The 12500-nt window shown below is 47.0% G+C and overlaps 2 pseudogenes; both read right to left on the bottom strand.

Annotated features, from left to right (window-relative positions):
- Positions 1-344: 344 nt before the first annotated feature.
- LOC137591795 (U2 spliceosomal RNA) lies at positions 345-517 on the bottom strand (annotated as a pseudogene).
- Positions 518-7841: 7324 nt separating this feature from the next.
- On the bottom strand, positions 7842-8014 carry LOC137591794 (U2 spliceosomal RNA; annotated as a pseudogene).
- Positions 8015-12500: the final 4486 nt, after the last annotated feature.

Below are 12500 nucleotides of genomic sequence, written 5' to 3'. Positions count from 1 at the left end.
ACAGGACAGGACAGGAAGCATATCCCAAAAGGCAACGGCCGCAGGTCGGCAAAATGTGGACGTTACAAACACAGCCTTCCTGTCTGCCTGAGAGCAGCTGTTATACAACACCAGTATATTGTTGATCACGATATAATGCTCTTGCCAGATTACATTCAAATGACTTATTATTCATAACAATTAAGGTTCAAAAAATGCAAGAATCTAATATTTCTTATACAGTGCCATCTAGCCTACCAAGTACACTCACATTTTACTCAAGCGTAAACATTTTTCAAAGCGTTGACAGATCATCGCATGATCACATGCTTGTGATCGCACCGCATTATTTTTGAACAACATTGGGGAGATGCACCGTTCCTGGAGCTACTGCAATACCAGGTCGATGCGTGGAGAGGATGGAGCAAGCTCCTGTTCCATCTCCCTGTTCCAAAAATCAATTTAATATATAGTCCCCGGGTAGGGGACATATCAGATATTAAACTGATAAGAACAGATTTTTGTTTTGAAAACGTTTATTGACACGTGATTCATTTGTTTCATTTCAGTCACATTTCATTTTTCCATCCACAACTTCTTTTTCATATAAATGTTTCTCTGTACAATAAATATTATCGATCATAAAATCATACAGATAAAAACAGTCATGGGTAAAGAGGATTTCAGTTCATTTTAAAAATAAAAATGTGCCAAAAATTAAAAGGTGTGTCAAATGTCCATAAAAGTTATAAAAGGAACATTAAAAAAGTCCAACCAAAGTCCCGTTTGTACAGGACCGCAGTGAGTCCCTACCAAGGGTAACTCATCCCGCTCTTCCAAACAGTAGGTCTCTCGGGGTGCCTGTCGAGGCGCTCGGCCGAGATCCCCGCCCTGGTGCTCCTTCCCGCCTGCCTCTCCCGGAGAGCCAGGCCGCTGCTGCTGTGTCCTTTTTAGCGTTGTGGGTCCGGCTCCTCCCTCCGAATGGGCACAGAGGCGATTCTTCTTGGTGGCTGTGTCCTTGGGCGGCCGCTGGCCCCCTTGGCTGCCCTGAGTGTTGCGGCAGCCATTTGGATCACAGCCACGGGGGGGATCTGCATGTGCTTTCCTACCAGCAAATTTCTGGAGGTCCATAAGGCGTCTTTCAGGGCGTTGATGGCCAGCCACTGTTTCGTCCAGTCCTTTTTGGGGACGGGCCTTTGGCTGGCCCCGTAGAGCACCAGCTGTGGTGTGAGGACCTCCTTCGCTGGTAGGTACGGGAATTGCGAGGAGCCGGCCATTTCCCACAGGTCCACAGCAGCGCTGCACTCCCAGAGCAGGTGCCTCACCGACTCCGGCGCGCCGCAACCAGGTCGGGGGCAGGTCGACAGCGTCGACATTCCCCGGGAGTGCATGACGGACCTGACTGGGAGGATCTCGTGTGCCACCATCCATGACAGGTCCCGGAGTCTGTTTGGAAGAGCGGGGTGGTTCACATTGCGCCAAACCGTGGAGGGCTCGCCGAGTGCAAGCCCGCGCACTGGACTCACTGGTTCCCGCTCCTGTACAACACATAAAAGGGAACGATGGTTAGTTAAAACCTCTACGTCCTCCTGCTCCAGGCTAAAATGCTTTAAAAAATTCTGTATAAAAGCATAGGCTGGTGGCAGGTTAAAAGACACTGGAAATTTAAGACTAATCTTTAAAATTTTGAGCCGTCTGAGGTAGGACCCCATCCAGAAACGTGTCATGGCTGCCGTTTTGGGGTTTCTGGATGGGGTCGTCACTATTTTAATGTGTGTGGCTGTGTATAAAGACATTAAAAAGACAGACAGGTCTGGAACGCCTTTGCCTCCTTTCTCCTTTGGTCGTTTCAGGACTTCTCTTCTTAGGCGTTCCCACTTTGAACCCCACAGAAAGTTAAAAATGGCTCGTTCCAGGGCTAAAATGATTCTCTTTGGGGGGATAAAAACAGAACTGATCAATAAAAGCAAAGGTAAAATCACTGCTTTAATGATTAAAACCTTTCCCTCTATTGTCAGTTCCCTCAGTCCCCAGTACCCTAGCCTCTGTCTAACTTTCCCTAAAATGTCTGGCCAATTCGTTTTCCCTCCCCCCTCCTTGTCAAACCTAACCCCCAGAATTTTTTGGTCGGTCTGGGTCACAGTCAGGGACAGTCCTGTCGTTTCAGTCGCTGTCCATGGTCCGTAAAATTGGGCTTGGGTCTTGTCTCGGTTTAGTTTGGACCCAGAGGCCCGTCCAAACCAGTCTGTCAAGTCCAGGGTCCGGTTGACTGACGAGAGGTCCGTGCATAAAATGTTTATGTCGTCCATGTACAGAACGCATTTGTTCGTCAGTCCCCCGGACCCTGGCACAAAGACCCCGTGGATTCGTTGGTCCCTTCTCAAGATCTGTGCCAGCGGCTCGATGCAAATCGCGTACAGGAGAGGAGATAACGGGCAACCCTGACGGACACCGCAGTTGATTCCTACTGCTTTTGTCAGATGCCCGTTAACCAGGATTTTGCTGCTGATCCCTCTATACAGCAATCCCACCCAAGCTATGAACCTCTCTGGAAGCCCCATTTTTTGCAGTACCTGGAACAGGTACTGGTGCGAGACTCGATCAAAGGCCTTTTCAAAGTCTAGATTTAGGACTATTAGCCGAGTGTTTTCGTCTCTCGCCAGACAAATGGTGTCTCTAATCAGTACGAGGCTGTCGGTGATCTTCCTCCCCGGGATGGCACAGGCTTGATCCGGGTGAATCAAGTCCTCTAAAACCATAGTCAGTCGATTCGCTAAAATTTTGCTAAAAAGTTTACAGTCGAAATTTAAAAGCGTGATAGGTCTCCAGTTTTTCAGGTCAGTCTTGTCTTTACTCTTGTAGAGTAGAGTCACTATCCCTATCTTAAAACTGTCTGGCAGTCGGTCTACCTTCTCAAATTCCATAAAAACAGTTAGTAAGTCAGGTGCTAAAATGTCCCAAAAGGTCAAATAAAACTCAAAGGGAAGTCCGTCCTGTCCTGGGGACTTCCCTCTGTTAAAATTTTTAAAACACTTGTTGAGTTCTTCGACGCTAAAATTTTGGGATAAAAACACATTTTCGGTCACCTGACATTCAATGGAATTTAAAACTTCTTGTAGGGTGTCATTAAAAACAGGTTTCTCTTTATACAATTGAGAGTAAAATAGTTCTACGTTATCTTTTATTTCCTCTGTTGTGTGTAAAGTGCGTCCGTCGTCATTTTTTAGTTTTAAAATAGTCCCCCCTTTATTTAAAATCTTTCTAAAAAAATAACGTGTGCACTTTTCACCTTCTTCTGTTTCCTTTTCCCTGCTTCTTAAAATAACCCCTTTACTTTTTATTTCTGCCAGTAGCGACATTTCTCTTTTGATACTTTTAATTTCATTATTAAAATCCATTCCCTGTTGTGTTAAAAGAAAATAGCGCTGTAGTCTCTTTTGCAGTCCCATCATGCGTCTGTTTTCCCTATCTTTCTTTCTCTTACCTGTCTGCCTAAAGAAAGTCTGGGTCCTTTCCTTCACCATTTCCCACCAGTGCGCACGTGTAGTGTAAAAGTCTTGGAGGGTCTGCCACTCTTTGTACTGCTCCCGGAACTGACTAACTAACTCCCTATCTTCTAAAAGGGAGCAGTTGAGTTTCCACAGACCTCTCCCTACCGTCACACCTGAAGGAAGTGACAGTGTGCAGGACAGCATGAGGTGATCTGAGAAAAAGACAGGGGTTAATCTAGCATCGGTCGGCACCCAATTCCGTGTAAAGATATAATCTATGCGAGAGGCTTTGATGCCGTCACCACTGAACCAGGTGAAGCCCTCCTCTCTGGGATGCATGGCTTTAAAGCAGTCAGTGAGTCTAAAATCCCTGCATAAGCCCTGTAATAAAACCGATGTTTTATCTAATTTAAAATCTTCCCCTATCCTTTTCCTGTCTTCTTTATTTAAAACACAGTTAAAATCACCTCCTACAACTAATGGTGCCCTGCCTAGCATGTGGGACTGCAGGTCTTCTAAAAAGTCATACCTGTCATTTTTTTCATTAAAACCATATACATTTAAAAGGTTAAAATCGTGCCCCATAAAAGTCAGGTGTGCTAAAAGTGCCCTACCCTCTTTCACCACGGTGCTGCCCTTCACCAGAACCTGAGGGTTTTTAATTAAAATGGCCACTCCGTCATTCTTGTTATGGTTGGATCCACTCCAGATCGACGTTTGTGGCCAGGTCTCCTCCCACTGTGTATATTTTTTTAAAAAGGGTAGGCCACATTCTTGAAGTAAAAGCACATCTGACTTAAAAGTGTTAAGAAATGATAAAACACTCTGGGCTCTAACTCGCGACTTCACACTTCTCACATTGATAGTTGAAAAGGTGAGAGTCATGAGTATATTTTAAAAACAGGTACGACAGTTTAAAAGACTATAAATAATTAAAAGACTACATTTAACACAGGTTCCCTTCTCGTGATGTGAAAGAATCTCATTTCACTATCTCCACACAGTCTGGAGGTGATTCCCGAGATTCTGACCTCCGGAAGCCAATATTCGCTCGTCTCTCCAACGGAGTTGATTGTAGCGCTATATTTAAAAAAGAGCACTGGTTGGGTGAACCGGGGGGGGAGGCTTTGTACCGCTCCTCAGGAGGGCTCTGAGAGTCGAACTCAGCTCTCCCCCTCTTCTCTGAGGCTTCTTCAGCCTCAGAGCTGGACAGTTCAGACGCAGTCCTCTTATTGCTGGGCTGGGTGTCGGGGAGGGGGTTGTCGCTGGACTCGTCTCCCCCCACTGTAATGAGACTCCCTGTGGAGTCCTCATCAGGGGAATCAAGTCCAGCTGCACCCAAGTCCTGGCTCCGCCCACCTGCTTCTTCAGGTCCCTCTGCAGGGCGGAGCTCAGGCTCCTCCCCTTTTCCCGCCTCACCGGGCTGTTCTCCTCCAACCGTGGTTGTTGGCGGGAGGTCTGGAACTCCCAGCCCCGCCTCTTCACTTAGCACATTTGCTGCACCTGGGCAGCCATTTTCTACTTGATTGGCTTCAGTCTCCTGTGTTTTCTTAGCCTTAAGTTTGTTGGCAAATGAAAGAGGGCAATCTCTGAAGAGATGTGTATTTGCTCCACAGAGATTGCACTTCCTGCCATTGGTGCATTCTTCAAAGGAATGACCAATTTCTCTGCACTTCCCACAAATTATCTGGTCACACGCCTCGGCCAGGTGCCCATGCTTGCCACATTTGTGGCACAGCTTGGGCTGGCCCTGGTAATGAATGTAGCCCCGGTTAGTTCCCAGGACTATCATGGAGGGCAGAGATTTCAGGCCCTGGAAGCCCTGAGGGTCCTGCCATTGTTGAATGGGGACCCTCCAGGCACAGTTCCAAATACCGTCTTCATCTCTGACCTTGGTAGCCTGTCCTCTCACCGTGCAATATCTACCCAGCCACAAACAAATGTCCTCTGCGTTGACGGTTTCATTGAACATCCGGACAATGACCGTTTTAGCGGCATTGTCAGTCAGTTTCTCAATGTCAAACACAGAAAACTGGGTCTTAGCGTTCTCAAAGCGTGTCCAGAATTCATTTAACAGGGGGGCCGTGCGAAAACTTACATCATAGCCTTTATTAAAGGGCAGTCCGAGAATACAGTTTAGGTCGTCGGGTTTAAAGCCAAGAGTCTTTTGGATGAGCTTCCGGGAGAAGTCCAACCTTGACATTCCCATGAGCTTACCATCCTTTTCTTTAAATTTGAAACGGACACTGTGGTGCCTCCGCATGCCGGCCGGTGCAGCCGACATGGCTAGAGGCACCACTAAAAACTAAATAAATAAATAAATAAATACCAATAAATTACTTTTAAAACCCTAAAACACAATAAATTAGAGTAAAAGAGAAACTTACCTTCAAGCAAGTAGACCTAAAGTGCAAATACAAAGTGTGCAAAAAACAGCAGTTCAAAACAAACAAATGTGCAAGACAATGTACTCCCAAGAAGCCAAGAACTAATTCAATAAATGTGAAAGAGTCCTGCTAAACGGGAGTGACCGCAGTCTTAGCCAAAAGGCCGAGAAGCGATACTGTAATATTGTCAGATACAGGTGACCCAGGTGCCACCCTGACCTTTACTTTGATGGTCCACAGAATCCAGTAACGACCCGGAATGCGTCTGGGTTAAGGAATTATGTGGCTCCGGGTTGGCGGCCAGCGACTGTTTAACATTTGACCTATCACCTCAGTCAGTCAGTCAGTCAGTCAGTCAGTCAGTCAGTCAGTCAGTCAGTCAGTCAGTCAGTCAGTCAGTCAGTCAGTCAGTCAGTCAGTCAGTCAGTCAGTCAGTCAGTCAGTCAGTCAGTCAGTCAGTCAGTCAGTCAGTCAGTCAGTCAGTCAGTCAGTCAGTCAGTCAGTCAGTCAGTCAGTCAGTCAGTCAGACAGACAGACAGACAGACAGACAGACAGACAGACAGACAGACAGACAGACAGACAGACAGACAGACAGACAGACAGACAGACAGACAGACAGACAGACAGACAGACAGACAGACAGACAGACAGACAGACAGACAGACAGACAGACAGACAGACAGACAGACAGACAGACAGACAGACAGACAGACAGACAGACAGACAGACAGACAGACAGACAGACAGACAGACAGACAGACAGACAGACAGACAGACAGACAGACAGACAGACAGACAGACAGACAGACAGACAGACAGACAGACAGACAGACAGACAGACAGACAGACAGACAGACAGACAGACAGACAGACAGACAGACAGACAGACAGACAGACAGACAGACAGACAGACAGACAGACAGACAGACAGACAGACAGACAGACAGACAGACAGACAGACAGACAGACAGACAGACAGACAGACAGACAGACAGACAGACAGACAGACAGACAGACAGACAGACAGACAGACAGACAGACAGACAGACAGACAGACAGACAGACAGACAGACAGACAGACAGACAGACAGACAGACAGACAGACAGACAGACAGACAGACAGACAGACAGACAGACAGACAGACAGACAGACAGACAGACAGACAGACAGACAGACAGACAGACAGACAGACAGACAGACAGACAGACAGACAGACAGACAGACAGACAGACAGACAGACAGACAGACAGACAGACAGACAGACAGACAGACAGACAGACAGACAGACAGACAGACAGACAGACAGACAGACAGACAGACAGACAGACAGACAGACAGACAGACAGACAGACAGACAGACAGACAGACAGACAGACAGACAGACAGACAGACAGACAGACAGACAGACAGACAGACAGACAGACAGACAGACAGACAGACAGACAGACAGACAGACAGACAGACAGACAGACAGACAGACAGACAGACAGACAGACAGACAGACAGACAGACAGACAGACAGACAGACAGACAGACAGACAGACAGACAGACAGACAGACAGACAGACAGACAGACAGACAGACAGACAGACAGACAGACAGACAGACAGACAGACAGGACAGGACAGGACAGGACAGGACAGGACAGGACAGGAAGCATATCCCAAAAGGCAACGGCCGCAGGTCGGCAAAATGTGGACGTTACAAACACAGCCTTCCTGTCTGCCTGAGAGCAGCTGTTATACAACACCAGTATATTGTTGATCACGATATAATGCTCTTGCCAGATTACATTCAAATGACTTATTATTCATAACAATTAAGGTTCAAAAAATGCAAGAATCTAATATTTCTTATACAGTGCCATCTAGCCTACCAAGTACACTCACATTTTACTCAAGCGTAAACATTTTTCAAAGCGTTGACAGATCATCGCATGATCACATGCTTGTGATCGCACCGCATTATTTTTGAACAACATTGGGGAGATGCACCGTTCCTGGAGCTACTGCAATACCAGGTCGATGCGTGGAGAGGATGGAGCAAGCTCCTGTTCCATCTCCCTGTTCCAAAAATCAATTTAATATATAGTCCCCGGGTAGGGGACATATCAGATATTAAACTGATAAGAACAGATTTTTGTTTTGAAAACGTTTATTGACACGTGATTCATTTGTTTCATTTCAGTCACATTTCATTTTTCCATCCACAACTTCTTTTTCATATAAATATTTCTCTGTACAATAAATATTATCGATCATAAAATCATACAGATAAAAACAGTCATGGGTAAAAAGGATTTCAGTTCATTTTAAAAATAAAAATGTGCCAAAAATTAAAAGGTGTGTCAAATGTCCATAAAAGTTATAAAAAAGACATTAAAAAAGTCCAACCAAAGTCCCGTTTGTACAGGAGCGCAATGAGTCCCTACCAAGGGTAACTCATCCCGCTCTTCCAAACAGTAGGTCTCTCGGGGTGCCTGTCGAGGCGCTCGGCCGAGATCCCCGCCCTGGTGCTCCTTCCCGCCTGCCTCTCCCGGAGAGCCAGGCCGCTGCTGCCGTGTCCTTTTTAGCGTTGTGGGTCCAGCTCCTCCCTCCGAATGGGCACAGAGGCGATTCTTCTTGGTGGCTGTGTCCTTGGGCGGCCGCTGGCCGCCTCGGCTGCCCTGAGTGTTGCGGCAGCCATTTGGATCACAGCCACGGGGGGGATCTGCATGTGCTTTCCTACCAGCAAATTTCTGGAGGTCCACAAGGCGTCTTTCAGGGCGTTGATGGCCAGCCACTGTTTCGTCCAGTCCTTTTTGGGGACTGGCCTTTGGCTGGCCCCGTAGAGCACCAGCTGTGGTGTGAGGACCTCCTTCGCTGGTAGGTACGGGAATTGCGAGGAGCCGGCCATTTCCCACAGGTCCACGGCAGCACTGCACTCCCAGAGCAGATGCCTCACCGACTCCGGCGCGCCGCAACCAGGTCGGGGGCAGGTCGACAGCGTCGACATTCCCCGGGAGTGCATGACGGACCTGACTGGGAGGATCTCGTGTGCCACCATCCATGACAGGTCCCGGAGTCTGTTTGGAAGAGCGGGGTGGTTAACGTTGCGCCAAACTGTGGAGGGCTCGCCGAGTGCAAGCCCGCGCACTGGACTCACTGGTTCCCGCTCCTGTACAACACATAAAAGGGAACGATGGTTAGTTAAAACTTTTACGTCCTCCTGCTCCAGGCTAAAATGCTTTAAAAAATTCTGTATAAAAGCATAGGCTGGTGGCAGGTTAAAAGACACTGGAAATGTAAGACTGATCTTTAAAATTTTGAGACGTCTGAGGTAGGACCCCATCCAGAAACGTGTCATGGCTGCTGTTTTGGGGTTTCTGGATGGGGTCGTCACTATTTTAATGTGTGTAGCTGTGTGTAGTGACATTAAAAAGACAGACAGGTCTGGAACGCCTTTGCCTCCTTTCTCCTTTGATCGCTTGAGGACTTCCCTTCTCAGGCGTTCCCACTTCGAACCCCACAGGAAGTTGAACATGGCTCGTTCCAGGGTTAAAATAATTCTCCTTGGGGGAATAAAAACAGAACTGACCAATAAAAGCAAAGGTAAAATCACTGCTTTAATGATTAAAACCTTGCCCTCTATTGTCAGTTCCCTCAGTCCCCAGTACCCTAGCCTCTGTCTAACTTTCCCTAAAATGTCTGGCCAATTCGTTCTCCCTCCCCCCTCCTTGTCAAACCTAACCCCCAGAATTTTTTGGTCGGTCTGGGTCACAGTCAGGGGCAGTCCTGTCGTTTCAGTCGCTGTCCATGGTCCGTAAAATTGGGCTTGGGTCTTGTCCCGGTTTAGTTTGGACCCAGAGGCCCGTCCAAACCAGTCTGTCAAGTCCAGGGTCCGGTTGACTGACGAGAGGTCCGTGCATAAAATATTTATGTCGTCCATGTACAGAACGCATTTGTTCGTCAGTCCCCCGGACCCTGGCACAAAGACCCCGTGGATTCGTTGGTCCCTTCTCAAGATCTGTGCCAGCGGCTCGATGCAAATCGTGTACAGGAGAGGAGATAACGGGCAACCCTGACGGACACCGCAGTTGATTCCTACTGCTTTTGTCAGATGCCCGTTAACCAGGATTTTGCTGCTGATCCCTCTATACAGCAATCCCACCCAAGCTATGAACCTCTCTGGAAGCCCCATTTTTTGCAGTACCTGGAACAGGTACTGGTGCGAGACTCGATCAAAGGCCTTTTCAAAGTCTAAATTTAGGACTATTAGCCGAGTGTTTTCGTCTCTCGCCAGACAAATGGTGTCTCTAATCAGTACGAGGCTGTCGGTGATCTTCCTCCCCGGGATGGCACAGGCTTGATCCGGGTGAATCAAGTCCTCTAAAACCGTGGTCAGTCGATTCGCTAAAATTTTGCTAAAAAGTTTACAGTCGAAATTTAAAAGCGTGATAGGTCTCCAGTTTTTCAGGTCAGTCTTGTCTTTACTCTTGTAGAGTAGAGTCACTATCCCTATCTTAAAACTGTCTGGCAGTCGGTCTAGCTTCTCAAATTCCATAAAAACAGTTAGTAAGTCAGGTGCTAGAATGTCCCAAAAGGTCAAATAAAACTCAAAGGGAAGTCCGTCCTGTCCTGGGGACTTCCCTCTGTTAAAATTTTTAAAACACTTGTTGAGTTCTTCGACGCTAAAATTTTGGGATAAAAACACATTTTCGGTCACCTGACATTCAATGGAATTTAAAACTTCTTGTAGGGTGTCATTAAAAACAGGTTTCTCTTTATACAATTGAGAGTAAAATAATTCTACATTATCTTTTATTTCCTCTGTTGTGTGTAAAGTGCGTCCGTCGTCATTTTTTAGTTTTAAAATAGTCCCCCCTTTATTTAAAATCTTTCTAAAAAAATAACGTGTGCACTTTTCACCTTCTTCTGTTTCCTTTTCCCTGCTTCTTAAAATAACCCCTTTACTTTTTGTTTCTGCCAGTAGCGACATTTCTCCTTTAATACTTTTGATTTCATTATTAAAATCAATTCCCTGTTGTGTTAAAATGAAGTAGCGCTGTAGTCTCTTTTGCAGTCCCATCATGCGTCTGTTTTCCCTAACTTTCTTTCTCTTACCTGCCTGCCTAAAGAAAGTCTGGGTCCTTTCCTTCACCATTTCCCACCAGTGCGCACGTGTGGTGTAGAAGTCTTGGAGGGTCTGCCACTCTTTGTACTGCTCCCGGAACTGACTAACTAACTCCCTATCTTCTAAAAGGGAGCAGTTGAGTTTCCACAGACCTCTCCCTACCGTCACACCTGAAGGGAGTGACAGTGTGCAGGACAGCATGAGGTGATCCGAGAAAAAGACAGGGGTTAATCTAGCATCGGTCGGCATCCAATTCCGTATAAAGATATAATCTATGCGAGAGGCTTTGGTGCCGTCACCACTGAACCAGGTGAAGCCCTCCTCTCTGGGATGCATGGCTTTAAAGCAGTCAGTGAGTCTAAAATCCCTGCATAAGCCCTGTAATAAAACCGATGTTTTGTCCAATTTAAAATCTTCCCCTATCCTCTTCCTGTCTTCTTTGTTTAAAACACAGTTAAAATCACCTCCTACAACTAATGGTGCCCTACCTAGCATGTGGGACTGCAGGTCTTCTAAAAAGTCATACCTGTCATTTTTTTCGTTAAAACCATATACATTTAAAAGGTTAAAATCGTGCCCCATAAAAGTCAGGTGTGCTAAAAGTGCCCTACCCTCTTTCACCACGGTGCTGCCCTTCACCAGAACCTGAGGGTTTTTAATTAAAATGGCCACTCCGTCATTCTTGTTATGGTTGGATCCACTCCAGATCGACGTTTGTGGCCAGGTCTCCTCCCACTGTGTATATTTTTTTAAAAAAGGTAGGCCACATTCTTGAAGTAAAAACACATCTGACTTAAAAGTGTTAAGAAATGATAAAACACTCTGGGCTCTAACTCGCGACTTCACACTTCTCACATTGATAGTTGAAAAGGTGAGAGTCATGAGTATGTTTTAAAACCAGGTACGACAGTTTAAAAGACTATAAATAATTAAAAGACTACATTTCACACAGGGTACCTTCTCGTGATGTGAAAGAATCTCATTTCACTATCTCCACACAGTCTGGAGGTGATTCCCGAGATTCTGACCTCCGGAAGCCAATATTCGCTCGTCTCTCCAACGGAGTTGATTGTAGCGCTATATTTAAAAAAGAGCACTGGTTGGGTGAACCGGGAGGGGAGGCTTTGTACCGCTCCTCAGGAGGGCTCTGAGAGTCGGACTCAGCTCTCCCCCTCTTCTCTGAGGCTTCTTCAGCCTCAGAGCTGGACAGTTCGGACGCAGTCCTCTTATTGCTGGGCTGGGTGTCGGGGAGGGGGTTGTCGCTGGACTCGTCTTCCCCCACTGTAATGAGACTCCCTGTGGAGTCCTCATCAGGGGAATCAAGTCCAGCTGCGCCCAAGTCCTGGCTCCGCCCACCTGCTTCTTCAGGTCCCTCTGCGGGGCGGAGCTCAGGCTCCTCCCCTTTTCCCGCCTCACCGGGCTGTTCTCCTCCAACCATGGTTGTTGGCGGGGGGTTTGGAACTCCCAGCCCCGCCTCTTCAATTAGCGCATTTGCTGCACCTGGGCAGCCATTTCCTACTTGATTGGCTT

This window comes from Antennarius striatus, unplaced genomic scaffold (genome assembly GCF_040054535.1).
Source record: "Antennarius striatus isolate MH-2024 unplaced genomic scaffold, ASM4005453v1 scaffold_29, whole genome shotgun sequence".
Classification (NCBI taxonomy): Eukaryota; Metazoa; Chordata; class Actinopteri; order Lophiiformes; family Antennariidae; genus Antennarius; species Antennarius striatus.
The sequence above is the reverse complement of the archived record's forward strand: the minus strand, read 5'-3'. Positions and strand labels throughout refer to the sequence as shown.